The sequence below is a fragment of the Phyllobates terribilis genome, unplaced genomic scaffold, assembly GCF_046119375.1.
Source record: "Phyllobates terribilis strain yellow unplaced genomic scaffold, ASM4611937v1 Scaffold_5__5_contigs__length_657084704, whole genome shotgun sequence".
Taxonomy (NCBI): Eukaryota; Metazoa; Chordata; class Amphibia; order Anura; family Dendrobatidae; genus Phyllobates; species Phyllobates terribilis.
This window is the reverse complement of record NW_027362765.1, coordinates 518,473,364-518,492,247: the sequence shown is the minus strand read 5'-3', so window position 1 is coordinate 518,492,247 and position 18,884 is coordinate 518,473,364.

Here is an 18,884-nt window from a genome sequence, read left to right as displayed (position 1 = left end):
ACTGTCGAATGCCTAAAAACAGCCATGTGGGGAATTGCGAAAGCAGAACCAGGACCTATTCTCAGATTTGCCAGGATGTGTAGATGTCATAGAACACGAGGCTCTGATAGAACCTGATAGCGGGATTCGAAGCCCTACCAAATTCCAGAGGCTTGGTGAGAACAGATCTCCAAGGAAGTAAAGCGTATGCTGAATCACGGGGTCATTAAGGAATTTAAGAGCGGATGGTCTAACCCGATTGTCCTTATTCCGAAACCCGATGATGAATGGAGATTCGATATTGATTATCGGAAGCAGAATAAAGTCTCCAAGTTTGGCACATATCCAATGCCACGTGTCAATGAGCTGATTGAGAGACTTGGGCTGGCAAGGTACATAACCACTTTGGATCTAATAAAGGGATATTAGCAAATCCCCATGTCATAAGAAGCCAAGGAGAAGACTGCTTTCTCTATGCCCGATGATTACTACTAGTGTTGAGCGAGCACTAAAATGCTCGGGTGCTCGAAGCTCGGGCCGAGCTCGCCGTGATACTCGGGTGCTCGACCCGAGCAACGAGCCCAATGTTAGTCTAGGGGAGACTCGAGCATTTTTACGGCGGCTCCCCTGGCAGTCTTTTAAAAGCCTAACAAGTGCCCAAAACGATAGTGACAGTGCTCAAATGACATGGGAACAGCATGGGGATCGCCCCAGGAAGCATTTCTGACCCCCAGGTCACTGCTGTCAGCAACGTGGTCAGAGGTATTAAGCCACTTTTACAGGCTCAAAATAAAACGTTCAAAAACTAAAGTGAAAGTGCTTTCCTGTGAAATATGTTAAGGATATTGTTGAGCGATACCTTCCGATATCAGGAAATATCGTATCGGATTGGATCGGACCGATACCCAAAAAGTATCGGATATCGCCGATTCCGATACAGGAAACCAATGCAAGTCAATGGGACACAAATATCGGAATGAAAATAAACCCTTTCTTTCCTTGTAGATTAATTCTACATGAAGGAAAACAACTAAGAATAATGTAGAATGTATTACGCGAAAAGCCGGCAATTCATCAGCGGCATACACCGGTACCCGACAATTTACAACAGAAAGAATAGAGCTTCACACATAGATTAGATAGATAGAAACATGTCAGTCACATATATATGAAGTACAGTGACAGTGTTGCTTACTGTACTTGTCATTTAGTGTAAAGGATTTATTAAAAAAAATAAATGTGTTTTCATGCACTGTCTCTTTAAAAAAGCCGGCCGGCAATTCAGCATCTGTACCCGACAATTTAGAATAGAAGGAATAGAGAATCACACATAGATTAGATAGATAATAACATGTCAGTCACATATATATGAAGTACAGTGACAGTGTTGATTACTGTACTTGTCGTTTAGTGTTAAAATAAAGGATTTATTTAAAAAAAATTGGCGTGGGGTTCCCCTTAATTTTAGTCTCTAGCGGAGGTTAAGCAGACGGCTGGGGCAGATGTTTGAAGCCTGGGAAGGGGGTAATACCCACGGAGCTTCCCAGGCTACTAATATCAGCCCCCAGCTGAATACCTAGCCTTTACTAGCTATTAAAATGGGGGACCCCCTCAAAAAAATGACGTGGGGTCCCCCCTAATTTAATAGCTAGCAAAGGCTAGGCAGACAGCTGGGGGCTGATATTAGTAGCCTGGGAAGCTCCGTGGGTATTACCCCCTTCCCAGGCTTCAAACATCTGCCCCAGCCGTCTGCTTAACCTCCGCTAGAGACTAAAATTAAGGGGAACCCCACGCCAATTTTTTTTTAAATAAATCCTTTATTTTAACACTAAACGACAAGTACAGTAATCAACACTGTCACTATATATAATAGCCCAGGAAGGGTGCCATGAATATTGGCCCCCTCCCAGGCTAGAAACACCAGCCGTCAGCCGCCCCAGAAATGGCGCATCCATAGGATGCGCCAATTCTGGCACTTAGCCTCGCTCTTCCCACTGCCCTGTAGCGGTGGCAGTGGGGTAATAGGGTTGGGGTTGATGTCAGCTTATAATGCCAGCTGACATCAAGCCCAGGTTAGTAATGGAGAGGCGTCTATAAGACACCCCCATTACTAACCCCATAGTCAAAATTAAAAAAAAGAATTCTCCTGCACTCAGCGCTTCAGCGTGAGAATTTTCCCACGCTGTCAGTGACGTGCATGAGGTGAGCTGAGTTCATTGGACATGACCTCGGCTCATCTTTATGCCGTCACAGAGAGACACTGAGGAGCGCAAGCATGCCTGCGCTTCTCAGTGTCTGCGGGATGACAGGCTGGATGGCAGCGTTCTGCTGCGGTCCAGCCTGTCATCTCGATGTAGCAGAGCTGGAGCTGTCCTGGGAACCATGGAAAGGTAAGGATGAGGTTGCTTTATTATTTTTCTTTTATTGCAGGAGATCGTTGGCTTCAGCTGGAATGGGCGTGATGGTAAGTATAGTTTAATTTAGAACAATAAAGAATTGTGTGTTTATTTCAATTAAAGGACTTTTTTCTGGGTGTTGTGTTTTTTTTAAATACTTTACTAGAAATTCATGGCGGTCATGTCTAATATTGGCGTGACCCCATGAATTTCGGGCTTAGGGCCAGCTGATAATGCCAAGCTGGCCTTAACCCCTTTATTACCCAGTGAGCCACCGCACCAGGGCCCTGGATGAGTTGGGTACAGCGCCAGAAGATGGCGCTTCTATGAACGCGCCATTTTCCGGGGTGGCTGCGGACTGCAATTTGCAGCGGGTGGGGCCCAGAAAGCTTGGGCCTCCCTGCGCTGCGGATTCAAGCCCCCAGCTGCCTAGTTGTACCTGGCTGGACACAAAAATAGGGTGAAGTCCCACGTATTTTTTTTTTTAATTATTTCATGAAATTCATGAAATAATTAAGAAAAAAAGGGCTTCCCTATATTGTTGTGTCCGGCCAGGTACAAATAGGCAGCTGGTGGTTGGGCGCAGCCCGTTCCTGCCTGCTGTACCTTGCTGGACACAAATTTTGGGGCGAAGCCCCACATCAATTTTTTTTTAATTATTTCATGAATTTCCTGAAATAATTAAAAAAAAATTGACTTGGGGCTTCGCACTATATTTGTGTCCAGCCAGGTACAGCAGGCAGGAACGGGCTGCACCCAACCACCAGCTGCCTATTTGTACCTGGCCGGACACAACAATATAGGGAAGCCCTTTTTTTCTTTATTATTTCATGAATTTCATGAAATAATTTAAAAAAAAAATACGTGGGGCTTCTCCCTATTTGTGTGTCCAGCCAGGTACAACTAGGCAGCTGGGGGATGGAATCTGCAGCGCAGGGAGGCCCAAGCTTTCTGCCCCCCCCCCCCCTCGGTGCAAATTGCAGTCCGCAGCCACCCCGGAAAATGGCGCGTTCATAGAAGCTGGATGCTGTACCTGGCTGGCATACAAAAATATGGCAAAGCCCACGTCAAAATTTTTGGGAAAAATTAATTAAAAAATAAATAATAATTTAGGGACTGCATCTTTATTAACTCCTCAAATGTCATTTAGTGTTAAAATAAAGGATTTATTTAAAAAAAAATTGGCGTGGGATCCCCCATAATTTTAGGCTCTAGCAGAGGTTAAGCAGACGGCTGGGGCAGATGTTTGAAGCCTGGGAAGTGGGTAATACCCACGGAGCTTCCCAGGCTACTAATATCAGCCCCCAGCTGAATACCTAGCCTTTACTAGCTATTAAAATGGGGGATCCCCCCAAAAAAATGACGTGTGGTACCCCCTATTTAATAGCTAGCAAAGGCTAGGCAGACAGCTGGGGGCTGATATTAATAGCCCAGGAAGGGTGCCATGAATATTGGCCCCCTCCCAGGCTAGAAACACTAGCCGTCAGCCGCCCCAGAAATGGCGCATCCATAGGATGTGCCAACTCTGGCACTTAGCCTCGCTCTTCCACGCTGCCCTGGTGCGGTGGCAGGGGGTAATAGGGTTGGGGTTCATGTCAGCGCCAGCTGCCATGAAGCCCAGGTTAGTAATGATGGGCGTCTATAAGACACCCCCATTACTAACCTACAAAGTGTTAAAAAGAAAAAACACAAACACCCAGAAAAAAATAATTTATTTGAAATAAAACACACAATTTTATTTAATTCTTAGTTTACTAAAAAAAAATAGTTACCTGTCCACGTTCCTGCGCTGATCTCCCATGCACAGCTGTCACATCTGGAGATGGTGACAGCTGTGCATGGCTGCTGTAAGCTCACGCTGCCGGGAACATGTCCGCTCCCGGCAGCGGGAGCCACTGACTGAGGTCACCGGAGTGCATTCAGGCAGCGCAGCTCCGGAGACCTCCTTTACGGCACTGCTGTACCGTGGGAATTTCTCACGATACAGCAGGGCCGTAAAGGAGCTAACCGGAGCAGCGCTGCCTGAACTCCGGCGAACCCGCTTATGCAATAACGGGGCTGCTTTACGGCCCCATCATCCTAGCGGCGGCAGCGGTTCAGAGCGGTCACATTCTATGTGGCTGCTCTAAACTGGAGATCTTCGTGGGACACTCGTGGACTACTACGGAGGGGTAAGGATAAGGTTGTGGTTTATTATTTTATATTTTATTACAGGAGATCGATGGCTTCGGGGAATTAGGTGTCTAGGTGAGTATAGGTGTGGTTTTTTATTTTTTACTTTATTTTAGGTGGCGATCGGCGGGGACAGGTAATGTATGAACTAATTTATTGTAGGCAACCACTGGCCACCAATGACATGTATTTAAAATTTATTGGGGACACAGTAGGGCAATTTATATAGCAGGATCAGGCTGATGGGAACTACTGCTCCCATCGAGCTGATCCTGCTGGCACGAGTGGACGGGGGACAGACATAGGCCGATGGGAGTAGTAGTGTCACATCGGCCTATGTCTGCCTGCACGCACACATCCCGCACACATCGCACAGACACCGCACACACTCGCACACACCCGCAGACATCGCACAGACACTGCGCACACTCGCAGACATCGCACAGACACCGCACACACCCGCAGACACCGCACAGACGCCACACACACTCGCAGACATCGCACAGACACCGCACACACTCGCAGACATCGCACAGACACCGCGCACACCCGCACACATCGCACAGACACCGCACACACCCGCAGATATCGCACACACTCGCAGACACACGCACAGACACCCACACACACCAATCATGACGGGCTGATCGTCTGGGAGGTGACGCTGTGCGGCCAGCCAATCAATGTAATGCCCACAAACAACATGGCTGCGGCATTACAGTGACTGGCTGGCAATCCCTGCATGTTCATTGGCTCTGTAAAGAGCACCAAACATGCAGGGCGGAGACCCGAGCTCCTGCCGAGTAACCCGGAAATGCTCGGTGCTCGCCGAACATCCCGAGTAGCGTGATGCTCGGGCGAGTACCGAGCAGTGTCGAGCATGTTCGCTCAACACTAATTGCTACCAATATGTCTGGATGCCGTTCAAACTGCAGGAAGCTCCGGCCACCTTCCAGAAGGCCATGCACTGGATTCTTGCACCCCACAAGAATTACTCTGCGGCATACCTAGACGATAGCATAATCTTCAACCCGGATTGGGGAAGTCATCTGGGAAAGGTCCAGGAAATTTTTGATGCACTCAGGAAGGCGGGGTTCTCTTTAAATCCAAAAAAATGTGCCATGGAGAAAGAAAAGGCCAAATACCATGGATATGTAGTAGTTAGAGGCAAAATCAAACCACAGATCAATAAAGTGGACGCAATCCATAACTGTCCAAAACCGCTCTCAAAGAGGCAAGTTAGGGCCTTTCTGGGAATTGTAGGGTAATACAGGAGGTTCCTCCCAAATTTGCTATGATGGCTGTGTGTCACCCTGGCCTGGATGCCACAAGTGTAATTAAAGCTGTGTCTGAGAGCAAGGGGGAGGTTCTCTAGTCAGGGGAACATTAGCATGCAATGCTTCCTGTCTCAGGCCAGTAGGGGGAGCTGGCTGCCCCAATAAAAGCTGGTGCTGGGGGCAGGGTTAGAGGGAACTGGATGGCCTGTCTCAGCACTGAGACTTGTCCCAGAGTGGAGCAGGGACAGACAGTTGTATTGCACCTAAGAGGAAGTGTGGCAGGAGGAGAGCCACAAGCCAGAGACAAGAGGCGAAGTGAGCCTGTCTTGGCAGATAACGGACTTAATTTACCAGACTTTTGGTGTCTGAGGCTGGGAGGATTCCACATCCCCCAGCAGATAACCAGCACGCAGGGGACTGTATATTCCTTGGCCTAAGAAGCCTGGAGGCCCTGCCACAACAGAAGGGACCAGCAAAGCCGTACAAGGCTGGGAGCAGAAAGGAACCCACGTCGCAGGTCATACAGGCGAGAATACATGGAGAGCTCAGAAACGTGGGCTGTTACCCTATAAGGAGGAGATAGCCAGAAGGGGCGCAGAAAGCACGGTAGGCCTACACCCTCACCCTGACCAGGGCCAATTTCCCCGTTGCTCTCAGACATCCAGGTTCCCTCCTAGCTGGGACTGTTTGTGGGTCAATTTACCTGTTCTAGTAAAGATCCTGGACTGCAACCTGTTGTCTGTGTGCTCCTTGCTCCTCCAGCACTATCAGCACTGGGACTCTCACTACCATCACTCCCACCATCCACTACACTGCCCTGGGGCCTCACTCTTCCCGTGGGGAGTCACACCATCCCAGCTGCATACATCATCAGCCCCAGCGGTCTGCCTTGCAGCGGCGGTTCCTAATGACCGCAAATCCACGGGTGGCGTAGTCGGACATAATCATCAGCACATAACGGACTACCACTGGCCTGACTACCCTGAGCCACGGAACCGGGTTGCCACTACTACTCCCACCATTTCCCTATTGCCCGGATCCGAGTGCCCCACGGCCCAGGGGGCGAGTCAGCTTTGGCGTAGTCGGCAGAATTGCAACCAACCCGCCACAAACGGGTATTGCGTGCCTGAAAAAGAATTTGCACTTACCTGAAAAAAGGTTTCCCGCCATCCGGAGCCGTTTTGCCGCCATTTCCAGCCGTCTCCCGCCATTTTCCATCGGTTCCCGCCATCTTCAGCCGCTTTCCCGCCATCGGATGCCATCTTCAGGATGCCACGCGGGAAGAAGAGGGGCGTGGACGTCCAAACCGCGCGAGATCCGAAGCTCCGCCCCACGCACCGACGCTGCGCAAGGTCCTGGAAGGGAGAGAGAGTGACGCTGACGTCATCAGGACGCGACGCAAGATCCTCGTCCAGAGCAGCAGCAGCGGAGCCGCGGCCTACAGAAGAGGATCGTCGGAAGGTAGGCCACGCTTAACTTGGGGGGGAGGAAGATGTCGGATACAGAGGCGCCCACTACCACCAACGCAGCTGCAGCAGCGGTGATGCCCTTTTCCCTGCCCTACATCCCTGGAGCGGCCTGGCTGCCCAAGTACTCAGGGGAGCCCCATGCCCTAACTGACTTTAAGGAAAGGCTGTACAGTTTGTTCCGGGTTTACCCCCTGACAGAGGAACAGAAGGTCAGCATATTGGCAGGGCAGTTAACTGGCGCAGCCCAGCGGGAGGTAAAGTCATGGCCCACTGAGGAGAAAAGAACTGTAAAGGGTATTCTGGCCCGGCTGCGGGGTACCTTTGACACACGTACCTCCGCTGAAATTAAAATGAGATTCTATGGATGTAAGCAGCGGGCACAGGAGAGCATCAGAGACTATGCCCTAAATCTGCCTTGAGGGCTATCCAACAAACTGACCCTGGCAGCGTGCAGGATACGGATAAGCTCCTAACAGAACAATTTATAGAAGGTCTGCTGTCTAGCGCACACAGGGCCCAGCTGCGCCTCATGTTCTTTCAGAACCCCGACCTGACCATTGCCCAATTTAAGGACAGGGCCATAAGGGTGCTCCGTGAATCTGCAACCAGTGGCGCTATAAACCCCCGGCGCCCTGCTCTCACCTACCACCAGGAGGCAGCGCCCTCCTCTATGGACCCTGTGGGGGCTGATGCACAGGCCCTGAACCAAGCCCCGTCGAAAGACCTGCACCACCAAGTCCAGGAGCTGACCAGGAGCGTCGCGGTGTTGACCAGGACCGTCCAGGCGTTGCAAGTGGACCCATCAAGACCCATCGAGCTGGCTTCAAGTCCGGAGGATGTCCCGTGGCATCGACAGAGGAGGATCCCGTCGTTCCGAGGGAGGCCCACAGACCGCTACGCAGAGGATGGACAGCCCATTTGCCGTCGATGCAACCAGCCCGGACACATTTCCAGGTACTGTAATTTAAACGGGTCCAACCTGGGGCAGAGGGCCAACCCCCAGGCATAAGATCACCAGGCCCTTATAATTGGCGTGATAAGTACGTTGGGGGGCGCCCGGTTTTACCCGTGGTGCTGGACGGTATCCCCATGAGCGCCTTGCTGGATACTGGGTCACAAGTAACCACTATCCCTTATGTACTTTTTAAGCAGTATTGGACTGATGCTGATATCACATGGTATCCAGACAGTAACTTGAGCATCATCGCCAGTAATGGCTTACCCGTGCCGCTGATGGGGTTCAAGGTGGTGACCATTAAAATTGGTAAAGTTGAACTGCCGGCACAGGAAGTGATTATTGTGGACATTGACCGTCGTGAAAGTCACCCTAAAATAACTGTGGGTACTAACGTGATTGAAAATTCTCTTTCAGAGGTAATTGTAATCTTACAACAGGTGGCGGTGAATGCTAGTTCCAGCCAACAGAGAGTCCTCAACAAGGAGATAAAAGCCCTGATGAGACGGCAGCAGGTAGAACTGTCTGGTGGTGAGATCGGTAGCGTAAGACTGAGTGACCCATTCCCCATTTCCATGCCTCCCAAAAGTGAAATGATGATCTGGTGTCGGACTGCAATCGGGTTGAGAGGTAGAGACTACCAAGCCATGGTAGAACCCGTGTACTCAGACAGCAGGCCCACCATTTTGACAGCCCGGGGGGTGGTTGATGTCCGTCATGGGAGGGTGCCCGTCCGCATCCTCAACATTGGGGAGAGGGAAGTACACTTACCCAGGTACGCTACACTCGCCAAACTGTTGTTGTCGAACACAAAGCTATCAGGGCCGTGGAACCCTTGCCTCCATCTCCACAGGCGGAGGGTAATGGCTCCCAGAAACAAAAGGAGGACTGGTGCCAGAAACTCCATGTGGGTGCCGACTCCACTCCCCTGCACCAAAAACAAGGAGTCTACCGGGTGGTACAGGAGTACGAGAGAGTCTTTAGTAAGCACCCGCTAGACTTCGGCAGAGTAAAAGGGATAGAACACCACATCCTCACAGGGAGCCACCCACCAATAAAAGAGAGGCACAGACCTGTACCCCCTGCACATTATCAGAACGCAAAGGGCATGCTAAGAGAGATGAAAGAAGCTGGGGTCATTAGAGACAGCTGTAGCCCCTGGGCAGCCCCCTTGGTTCTGGTCAAAAAGAAAGACGGCATCATGAGAATGTGCGTAGACTATAGACAAATCAACCGTATCACCCACAAAGACGCATACCCGCTGCCTAGAATAGAGGAGTCTTTAGCCGCACTAAAATCAGCTAACTTCTTTTCTACTTTGGACCTTACTAGCGGGTACTGGCAGGTTCCTGTGGCAGAGGCTGACAAGGAGAAGACCGCCTTCACCACCCCGATGGGACTGAGTGAGTTCAACTGTATGCCCTTCGGGCTCTGCAATGCACCAGGGACCTTCCAGCGGCTGATGGAATGCTGTCTAGGGCACCGAAACTTTGAGACGGTCCTCCTTTACCTGGACGACGTGATCGTCTATTCGAAGACCTACGAGGACCATCTAAAGCACCTGGCCGAGGTGTTCGAAGCCCTGGCAGGCTACGGCCTGAAGGTGAAACCATCGAAGTGTCACCTGCTGAAACCAAGGGTCCAGTACCTAGGGCACGTGGTAAGCGCGGAAGGAGTGGCCCCCGACCCTGACAAGGTCACGGCAATCAAGAGCTGGCCAAGCCCCTCGAACATCAAAGAGGTGAGACAGTTTCTCGGGTTGGTAGGTGTAATGCACACGCCCAGACTGACTGGCGTGTGCGTGTTTATGTAGTGATTCCACTGTGCCATGAACCGGAGAGTGCCTGGAGGGGCTTAACTAAGTATCTGCCCGATCCGACCAAGGTCGCACGACGGCATACGACGCCAGTGCACCAGGGAGGAACCGAGCAGAGGAACCAGGGTCTACTCCAGGTCAGACTCCGGACACGGCTGTTGACCCACACCGGGGAATACAGGAACAGGCAGACTAGAGCACAGGCTGGGTAGGGTCCAGTACAGACTGGGAGACAAATTCAAAACCGCAGACGCGGTAGACAGAGCTGAGCAAAGCAAAAACCGCAGACGCGGTGGACTGAGCTGAGCAAAGCGAAAACCGCAGAAGCGGTGGACAGAGCTGAGCAAAGCGAAAACCGCAGACGCGGTGGACAGAGCTGAGCAAAGCGAAAACCGCAGACGCGGTGGACAGAGCTGAGCAAAGCGAAAACCGCAGACGCGGTGGACAGAGCTGAGCAAAGCGAAAACCGCAGACGCGGTGGACAGAGCTGAGCAAAGCGAAAACCGCAGACGCGGTGGACAGTGCTGAGCAAAGCGAAAACCGCAGACGCGGTGTACAGAGCTGAGCAAAGCGAAAACCGCAGACGCGGTGGACAGAGCTGAGCAAAGCGAAAACCGCAGACGCGGCGGACAGAGCTGAGCAAAGCGAAAACCGCAGACGCGGCGGACAGAGCTGAGCAAAGCGAAAACCGCAGACGCGGCGGACAGAGCTGAGCAAAGCGAAAACCGCAGACGCGGCGGACAGAGCTGAGCAAAGCGAAAACCGCAGACGCGGCGGACAGAGCTGAGCAAAGCGAAAACCGCAGACGCGGTGGACAGTGCTGAGCAAAGCGAAAACCGCAGACGCGGTGTACAGAGCTGAGCAAAGCGAAAACCGCAGACGCGGTGGACAGAGCTGAGCAAAGCGAAAACCGCAGACGCGGTGGACAGAGCTGAGCAAAGCGAAAACCGCAGACGCGGCGGACAGAGCTGAGCAAAGCGAAAACCGCAGACGCGGCGGACAGAGCTGAGCAAAGCGAAAACCGCAGACGCGGCGGACAGAGCTGAGCAAAGCGAAAACCGCAGACGCGGCGGACAGAGCTGAGCAAAGCGAAAACCGCAGACGCGGTGGACAGAGCTGAGCAAAGCGAAAACCGCAGACGCGGTGGACAGAGCTGAGCAAAGCGAAAACCGCAGACGCGGTGGACAGAGCTGAGCAAAGCGAAAACCGCAGACGCGGTGGACAGAGCTGAGCAAAGCGAAAACCGCAGACGCGGTGGACAGAGCTGAGCAAAGCGAAAACCGCAGACGCGGTGGACAGAGCTGAGCAAAGCGAAAACCGCAGACGCGGTGGACATAGCTGAGCAAAGCGAAAACCGCAGACGCGGTGGACAGAGCTGAGCAAAGCGAAAACCGCAGACGCGGTGGACAGAGCTGAGCAAAGCAAAAACCGCAGACGCGGTGGACAGAGCTGAGCAAAGCGAAAACCGCAGACGCGGTGGACAAAGCTGAGCAAAGCGAAAGCCGCAGACGCGGTGGACAGAGCTGAGCAAAGCGAAAACCGCAGACGCGGCGGACAGAGCTGAGCAAAGCGAAAACCGCAGACGCGGCGGACAGAGCTGAGCAAAGCGAAAACCGCAGACGCGGCGGACAGAGCTGAGCAAAGCGAAAACCGCAGACGCGGCGGACAGAGCTGAGCAAAGCGAAAACCGCAGACGCGGTGGACAGAGCTGAGCAAGCCGAAAACCGCAGACGCGGCGGACAGAGCTGAGCAAAGCGAAAACCGCAGACGCGGCGGACAGAGCAGAGCAAAGCGAAAACCGCAGACGCGGAGGGAACAGATACTGCAAGACAGGTAACATAGACAGGACCTGGCATGTCAGAGACAAAAGCCAACTGACAGGGCAAGATGCTCAGCCATGGGTTAATGGGGCAGCTGGTTTAAATACCAGGTGACAGACAGCAATAGGCTGAGGACGCACAAAGGGTGTGCCTGCAGCAGGTACAAAAAGCAGGAAGTGATCGGGCGCCGCCCTTAAGCAGCAGACACAGAAGCAAACAGACAGCATGGAGGGAAGCCAGAGAGACACCCTGGACTGGAGATCAAGTGCGCGCTCTTGCACAGTGGGAGATGGACCACTATGCAAGGACGCCGCCAGGTATGTTACAGTACCCCCCCCCTTACGCCCCCTCTTCTTCAGGCCTGCCAGAATGTTCCGCAGGGAATTCGAGGGCCAATCCTTTACTTCAAGGAGATCACTTCCACTGTCCACTGGAGAAACTGGTCTCATCTGGGTAGCTAGGATGCTACCTCCTATCCAGCCATCCTCAGCAACAGACGAAACAGGTGGAGTACCAGGAACAGCACACAGGGAAGTCTCTCTCCACTTATTATCAGGTAGCACCCCAGAGGGTTCAGGAGACAACTGGAAGTCCTCCGCCGGGTTGAAGGAGTGCAGAGACTCGGGGGTAACCTCTGCTTCGGGGTACATCTTGTCAAACTCACAGGATGAAATGGGCGAGGTATCAGGTACAAGGTGTAGAAAAGTCCCTGTTACCTTGTTATCTGGTGGTACCCAGGAGGATTCAGAAAACAACTGGGGGTCCTCCGCCGGGTCGGAATAGTGCAGAGACTCGGGGGTAACCTCTGCTTCGGAGTACACTAGGTCGGACTCGCTGGATGAAGCGGGCGAGGTATCAGGTACCGAATATAGAAGAGTACCTGTCCATTCGTTATCAGGTAGCACCCCGAAGGGTTCAGGAGACAACTGGAGGTCCTCCGCCTGGTCGGAGGGGTGTAGAGACTCGGGGATAACCTCTGCTTCGAGGTACATCTTGTCAAATTCACAGGAAGAAATAGACAGGTTATCAGGTACAGGGTGAAAAAAAGTCACTGTCTCTTTGTTATCTGGTGGTACTCCGGAGGAGTCAGGAAACAACTGGAGGTCCTCTGCCGGGTCAGAAGAGTGCAGAGGCTCGGGGAAAACATCTGCTTCAGAGTACACTAGGTCGGACTCACTGGATGAAGCAGGTGAGGTATCGGGTACCGAGTAATGGAAAGTCTCTGTCCATTCACCACCAGGTGGCACCCCGAAGGGTTCTGGAGACAACTGGAGGTCCTCCGCCTGGTCAGAGGGGTGTAGAGACTCATGGGTAACCTCTGCTTCAGAGTACACTAGGTCGGACTCACTGGACGAAGCAAGCGAGGTATCAGATCCAGGATATAGGAGAGTCTCTGTCCTTTCGCTACCAGGTAGCACCCCGAAGGGTTCTAGAGACAACTGGAGGTCCTCCGCCTGGTCGGAGGGATGTAGAGACTCGGGAGTAACCTCTGCTTCGGAGTACACTAGGTGGGACTCACTGGACGAAGCGAGCAAGGTATCAGGTACAGAGTATAGGAGAGTCTCTGTCCTTTCGCTACCAGGTAGCACCCCGAAGGGCTCAGGAGACAACTGGAGGTCCTCCGCCAGGTCGGAGGGGTGAAGAGACTCATGGGTAACCTCTGCTTCAGAGTACACTAGGTTGGACTCACTGGATGAAGCAGCCGAGATATCAGGTACCGAGTATAGGAAAGTCTCTGTCCATTCGCTACCAGGTAGCACCCGGAAGGGTTCAGGAGACAACTGGAGGTCCTCCGCCTGGTCGGAGGGGTGTAGAGACTCGGGAGTAACCTCTGCTTCGGAGTACACTAGGTTGGACTCACTGGACGAAGCGAGCGAGGTATCAGGTACAGAGCATAGGAGAGTCTCTGTCCTTTCGCTACCAGGTAGCACCCCGAAGGGTTCTGGAGACAACTGGAGGTCCTCCGCCTGGTCGGAGGGGTGTAGAGACTCGGAGGTAACTACCACTTTGGGGTACCCATTGTCAGGCTCACAGGACGAAGCGGACAAAGTATGGAGTACCGGGTGTAGAGAAGTCTCTCTCCATTTGTCATCGAGTGGTATCCCGGAGGATTCAGGAGGCAACAGGGGGTCCTCCGCCAGGTAGTAGAGGTGCACAGACTCTGAGGTAACCACAGCTTTGGAGCATCCTTGAACATGCACACCGGTTAAAGTGGGTGAAGCATCTGATGCCGGGTGCAGGAAGTTCTCCTGTGTGGAGTCTGGATGGGCAGAAGTCTCTTCGGGCAGGAGAACTGGTGCACTACCCACGCACATTACCCGTTGGGGCTTCTCCGGGATACAGGGAGATGAAGCTTCAGTAGGGACTTCAAGGTTGGGGTCAGGAGGTCTCAGGGAGGACAGACCCTGGCGTGACGGCTTGCCTCTACGCCTAGCACGTCTGGACTGACTCTTGAGGTTGGGAGAAGTATTCCGGAAAGCGTAGTCACCCTGTGAGGATTCTGGGTGGGCAGTAGTCTCATTGGGCTGGAGGACTATTGCGCTACCCACACACATTACCCATTGGGGCTGCTCCGGGATATTGGGAAGTGAAGCTTCAGCAGGAGCCTCCGGGTTAGGATCATCGAAGACCATTAGAAAGGCCACCAGGAAGGCCATTAGGTCCAGGAGGATCGGATCCTGTGTTTCATATAGGGGGTTGATCCATTCCAAGGCATCACCCGCCAGGTAAGACATAATGAATGCCACCTTAACTCGATCGGTGGGAAAACATAGAGGGTAGAACTTGAAGTGTAGCATGCATTGCTCCACAAATGCACGACTTTGTCTTGGATCCCCATAATAACGTAGCGGATCCGCAGGAACGAGAGCAGATAGATCCATCTGGACGGGTGCGTAATTCGCCTGGAACTCAGCTAAAGGGAAAAAAAAAATTTATTTATTTATTTTAATGCATGTATTCGCTGGAAAACTTCTCAGAGAGCGAAGGACGTGGGGCTCAACGGGAACCATGGACTGAGCATGCTGTAATGCACACGCCCGGACTGACTGGCGTGTGCGTGTTTATGTAGTGATTCCACTGTGCCATGAACCGGAGAGTGCCTGGAGGGGCGTAACTAAGTATCTGCCCGATCCGACCAAGGTCGCACGACGGCATACGACGCCAGTGCACCAGGGAGGAACCGAGCAGGGGAACCAGGGTCTACTCCAGGTCAGACTCCGGACACGGCTGTTGACCCACACTGGGGAATACAGGAACAGGCAGACTAGAGCACAGGCTGGGTAGGGTCCAGTACAGACTGGGAGACAAATTCGAAACCGCAGACGCGGTAGACAGAGCTGAGCAAAGCGAAAACCGCAGACGCGGTGGACAGAGCTGAGCAAAGCGAAAACCGCAGACGCGGTGGACAGAGCTGAGCAAAGCAAAAACCGCAGACGCGGTGGACAGAGCTGAGCAAAGCGAAAACCGCAGACGCGGTGGACAGAGCTGAGCAAAGCGAAAACCGCAGACGCGGTGGACAGAACTCAGCAAAGCGAAAACCGCAGACGCGGTGGACAGAGCTGAGCAAAGCGAAAACCGCAGACGCGGTGGACAGAGCTGAGCAAAGCGAAAACCGCAGACGCGGTGGACAGAGCTGAGCAAAGCGAAAACCGCAGACGCGGTGGACAGAGCTGAGCAAAGCGAAAACCGCAGACGCGGTGGACAGAGCTGAGCAAAGCGAAAACCGCAGACGCGGTGGACAGAGCTGAGCAAAGCGAAAACCGCAGACGCGGTGGACAGAGCTGAGCAAAGCGAAAACCGCAGACGCGGTGGACAGAGCTGAGCAAAGCGAAAACCGCAGACGCGGTGGACAGAGCTGAGCAAAGCGAAAACCGCAGACGCGGTGGACAGAGCTGAGCAAAGCGAAAACCGCAGACGCGGTGGACAGAGCTGAGCAAAGCGAAAACCGCAGACGCGGCGGACAGAGCTGAGCAAAGCGAAAACCGCAGACGCGGCGGACAGAGCTGAGCAAGGCGAAAACCGCAGACGCGGCGGACAGAGCTGAGCAAAGCGAAAACCGCAGACGCGGCGGACAGAGCAGAGCAAAGCGAAAACCGCAGACGCGGAGGGAACAGATACTGCAAGACAGGTAACATAGACAGGACCTGGCATGTCAGAGACAAAAGCCAACTGACAGGGCAAGATGCTCAGCCATGGGTTAATGGGGCAGCTGGTTTAAATACCAGGTGACAGACAGCAATAGGCTGAGGACGCACAAAGGGTGTGCCTGCAGCAGTTACAAAAAGCAGGAAGTGATCGGGCGCCGCCCTTAAGCAGCAGACACAGAAGCAAACAGACAGCATGGAGGGAAGCCAGAGAGACACCCTGGACTGGAGATCAAGTGCGCGCTCTTGCACAGTGGTAGATGGACCACTATGCAAGGACGCCGCCAGGTATGTTACAGTAGGCTACTACCGAAGGTTCATCCCCGGGTTCACTAAGATGTCAGCTCCTATGCAGGACCTCCTGATCGGACAGTCTAAGTCCAGAAGTCAAAAGCCACCCTTCAAGTGGGATAAACCGGAAGAGGAGTCCTTCCGCCAGTTGAAGATGGCCCTCACGGGGGATGAGATCCTGGCCTACCCTGATTATGGTCAGCCTTTTATTCTCCACACGGACGCCAGTAATGTGGGACTGGGAGCTGTACTGTCCCAAAACCAACAGGGCAGAGAAAGGGTGATCGCGTACGCCAGCCGGAAGCTGAGGCCCACCGAGAGGAACCCGGAGAATTACAGCTGCTCCAAGCTAGAATTCTTGGCGGTGGTGTGGGCCATAACGGAACGCTTCAAGCATTACCTGGCCTCCGCAAAGTTCACCGTGTACACGGACAACAACCCGTTGACACACCTGGACAATGCGAGACTGGGTGCCCTGGAACAGCGGTGGATGGCCCGTCTCTCCAACTATGACTTCGTGATCAAGTACCGGGCAGGCAAAACCAATGCCAACGCTGACGCCCTATCAAGAATGCCTCACTTACCTGAAGGTGACGCAGACCCAGAAGAGCTGGAGGAGGTAAAACTCCCCGCGTTTCACCGGTATGGAGCCGCTCAATACTCCCACCGCGTGAAGGAGGAGGATCTAACAACCGTTATGATCAATCCCCTACCTCACCACAGCTGGGCCGAGACCCAAGATAGTGACCCTGCAGTCCGCCTGGTGAAAGATCTGCTGACCCAGGAAGATGCCCGCATAGATCCGGATGCTCCAGAGGAAGCCAAGCAGCTATGGAAGGAGAAGAGCAAGCTGTTCCTCTACGAAGGCATGCTGTGCAGAAGGATTGTCAATCACCGGACGCCCGAGCTGACCTGGCAAGTCGTGGTCCCAAGGCGGGATGCAGCTATGGTCCTGGGGGCTTACCATAACAGAGCGGGGCACTTCGGTTGGAAGAAACTGGAGTTCCTGCTAAGAGGACGGTTCTTTTGGGTCGGCATGAGAGGGACTGTAGAGAAGTGGTGCAGAGACTGTGGCCCTTGTCACCTAAGGAGGAAGGACCGTGCCAGCCAGAAGACACCCTTTAGGCCCATCGTCACCACGCAGCCTCTTGAGCTGGTAGCTCTGGACCACGTCAAATTGGCTCCAAGCCGGTCAGGATACATCTACGCCCTGACAATCGTGGACCGCTATTCCCGTTTTCTAGTGGTGGTCCCGGTAAAGGAATTCACAGCCCAAACAGCGGCCAGAGCCTTCCAGCAATACTTCTGCCATCCGCACGGGTATCCGGAACAGGTCCTGACAGACCAGGGTCCAGCGTTCGAGGCTGAAATCTTCCAAGAGTTCTGCAACCTCTATGGCTGTAAGAAGATTCGGACAACGCCTTACCACCCACAAACCAACGGGATGTGTGAGAAAATGAACAATATAGTCATTGATCTCCTGAAGACGTTGCCCCTGGAGGAACGCAGCCTGTGGCCAGAAAAACTGCCGGATCTAATAGACTTATACAATCATATCCCGGTGAAAGCTACAAAATTCACCCCGGCTTACCTGATGCGAGCTAGACCAGGTAAGCTGCCCTTCAGACCTGGAAATGGGAGTCCTAACACCTGAGGACACCTCCCCGGATGCGGACTGGGATACGGAAAGGCAACTGCAGTACAAGAAGGTACAGGAGAGTGTGGAGAAGAGCCTGGCCCAGGTGAGAGAGAGGCAAGAAAAACTCTTCAACCAACATGCCCCTGCTGGTCCCCTAGAACCTGGTGAGCAGGTCCTGAAGTGAAAGAGAAGGCTTCACAAGTTGGACGACCAGTGGGAAAGGGAACCCTACACCGTACTGCAGTCTGATCACGACAACCCGAAGGTGTGCGTGATCACCAAGGACGGAGGAGAAACCACTAGTACCGTCTCCAGGGACCACCTCAAAAGATGCCCCGAGCAACTCCGTAGTGCAGAAGAGGATCAAAGTGACCTTGAACCCGCTGAGGACAAGGAAGAAATGATCAGCACCGTTCTCGGAGAGTTCCCTCAGTCCTGGACTCGGATAAACGATGCCATAGTGGTACCCGTCCTGCATTTCCTGCAACCGGCACAGCAACAACCTGCACCAGAGCCGGAAGGTGAAGAGGAGCAAGCAGTTCCAGAGGCAGAAGAGCCTGTACCAGCAGCCCAGGAGAGTCAACCCTCTGCTGACAGTGAGCCTGCCATGCCTGCGGTAAGCCAAAGGACCCGCAGACAGCTGCCTGCCCTACCTGTACACCCAGCTGGTAGCTGTACCCCTAACGCTAGTGGGGAAAGCCAGGTTGGTCCACCACCAGACAGTGGGCTACGTAGGTCAACCAGGAGCACAAAGGGACAGATACCCGCTCGCTGGAAAATATAGAGCGCGCTAAAATTGTAAATAACCCTGTTGCCAAATGTTGAATTGTTTGCAAAGTTACATGCATGTTTGGTAATTCTGTGTTTCAGTTTCTTGCAGATACCGTAAGGACCCACAGGTTATGGACTTTTTATAACCGGGACC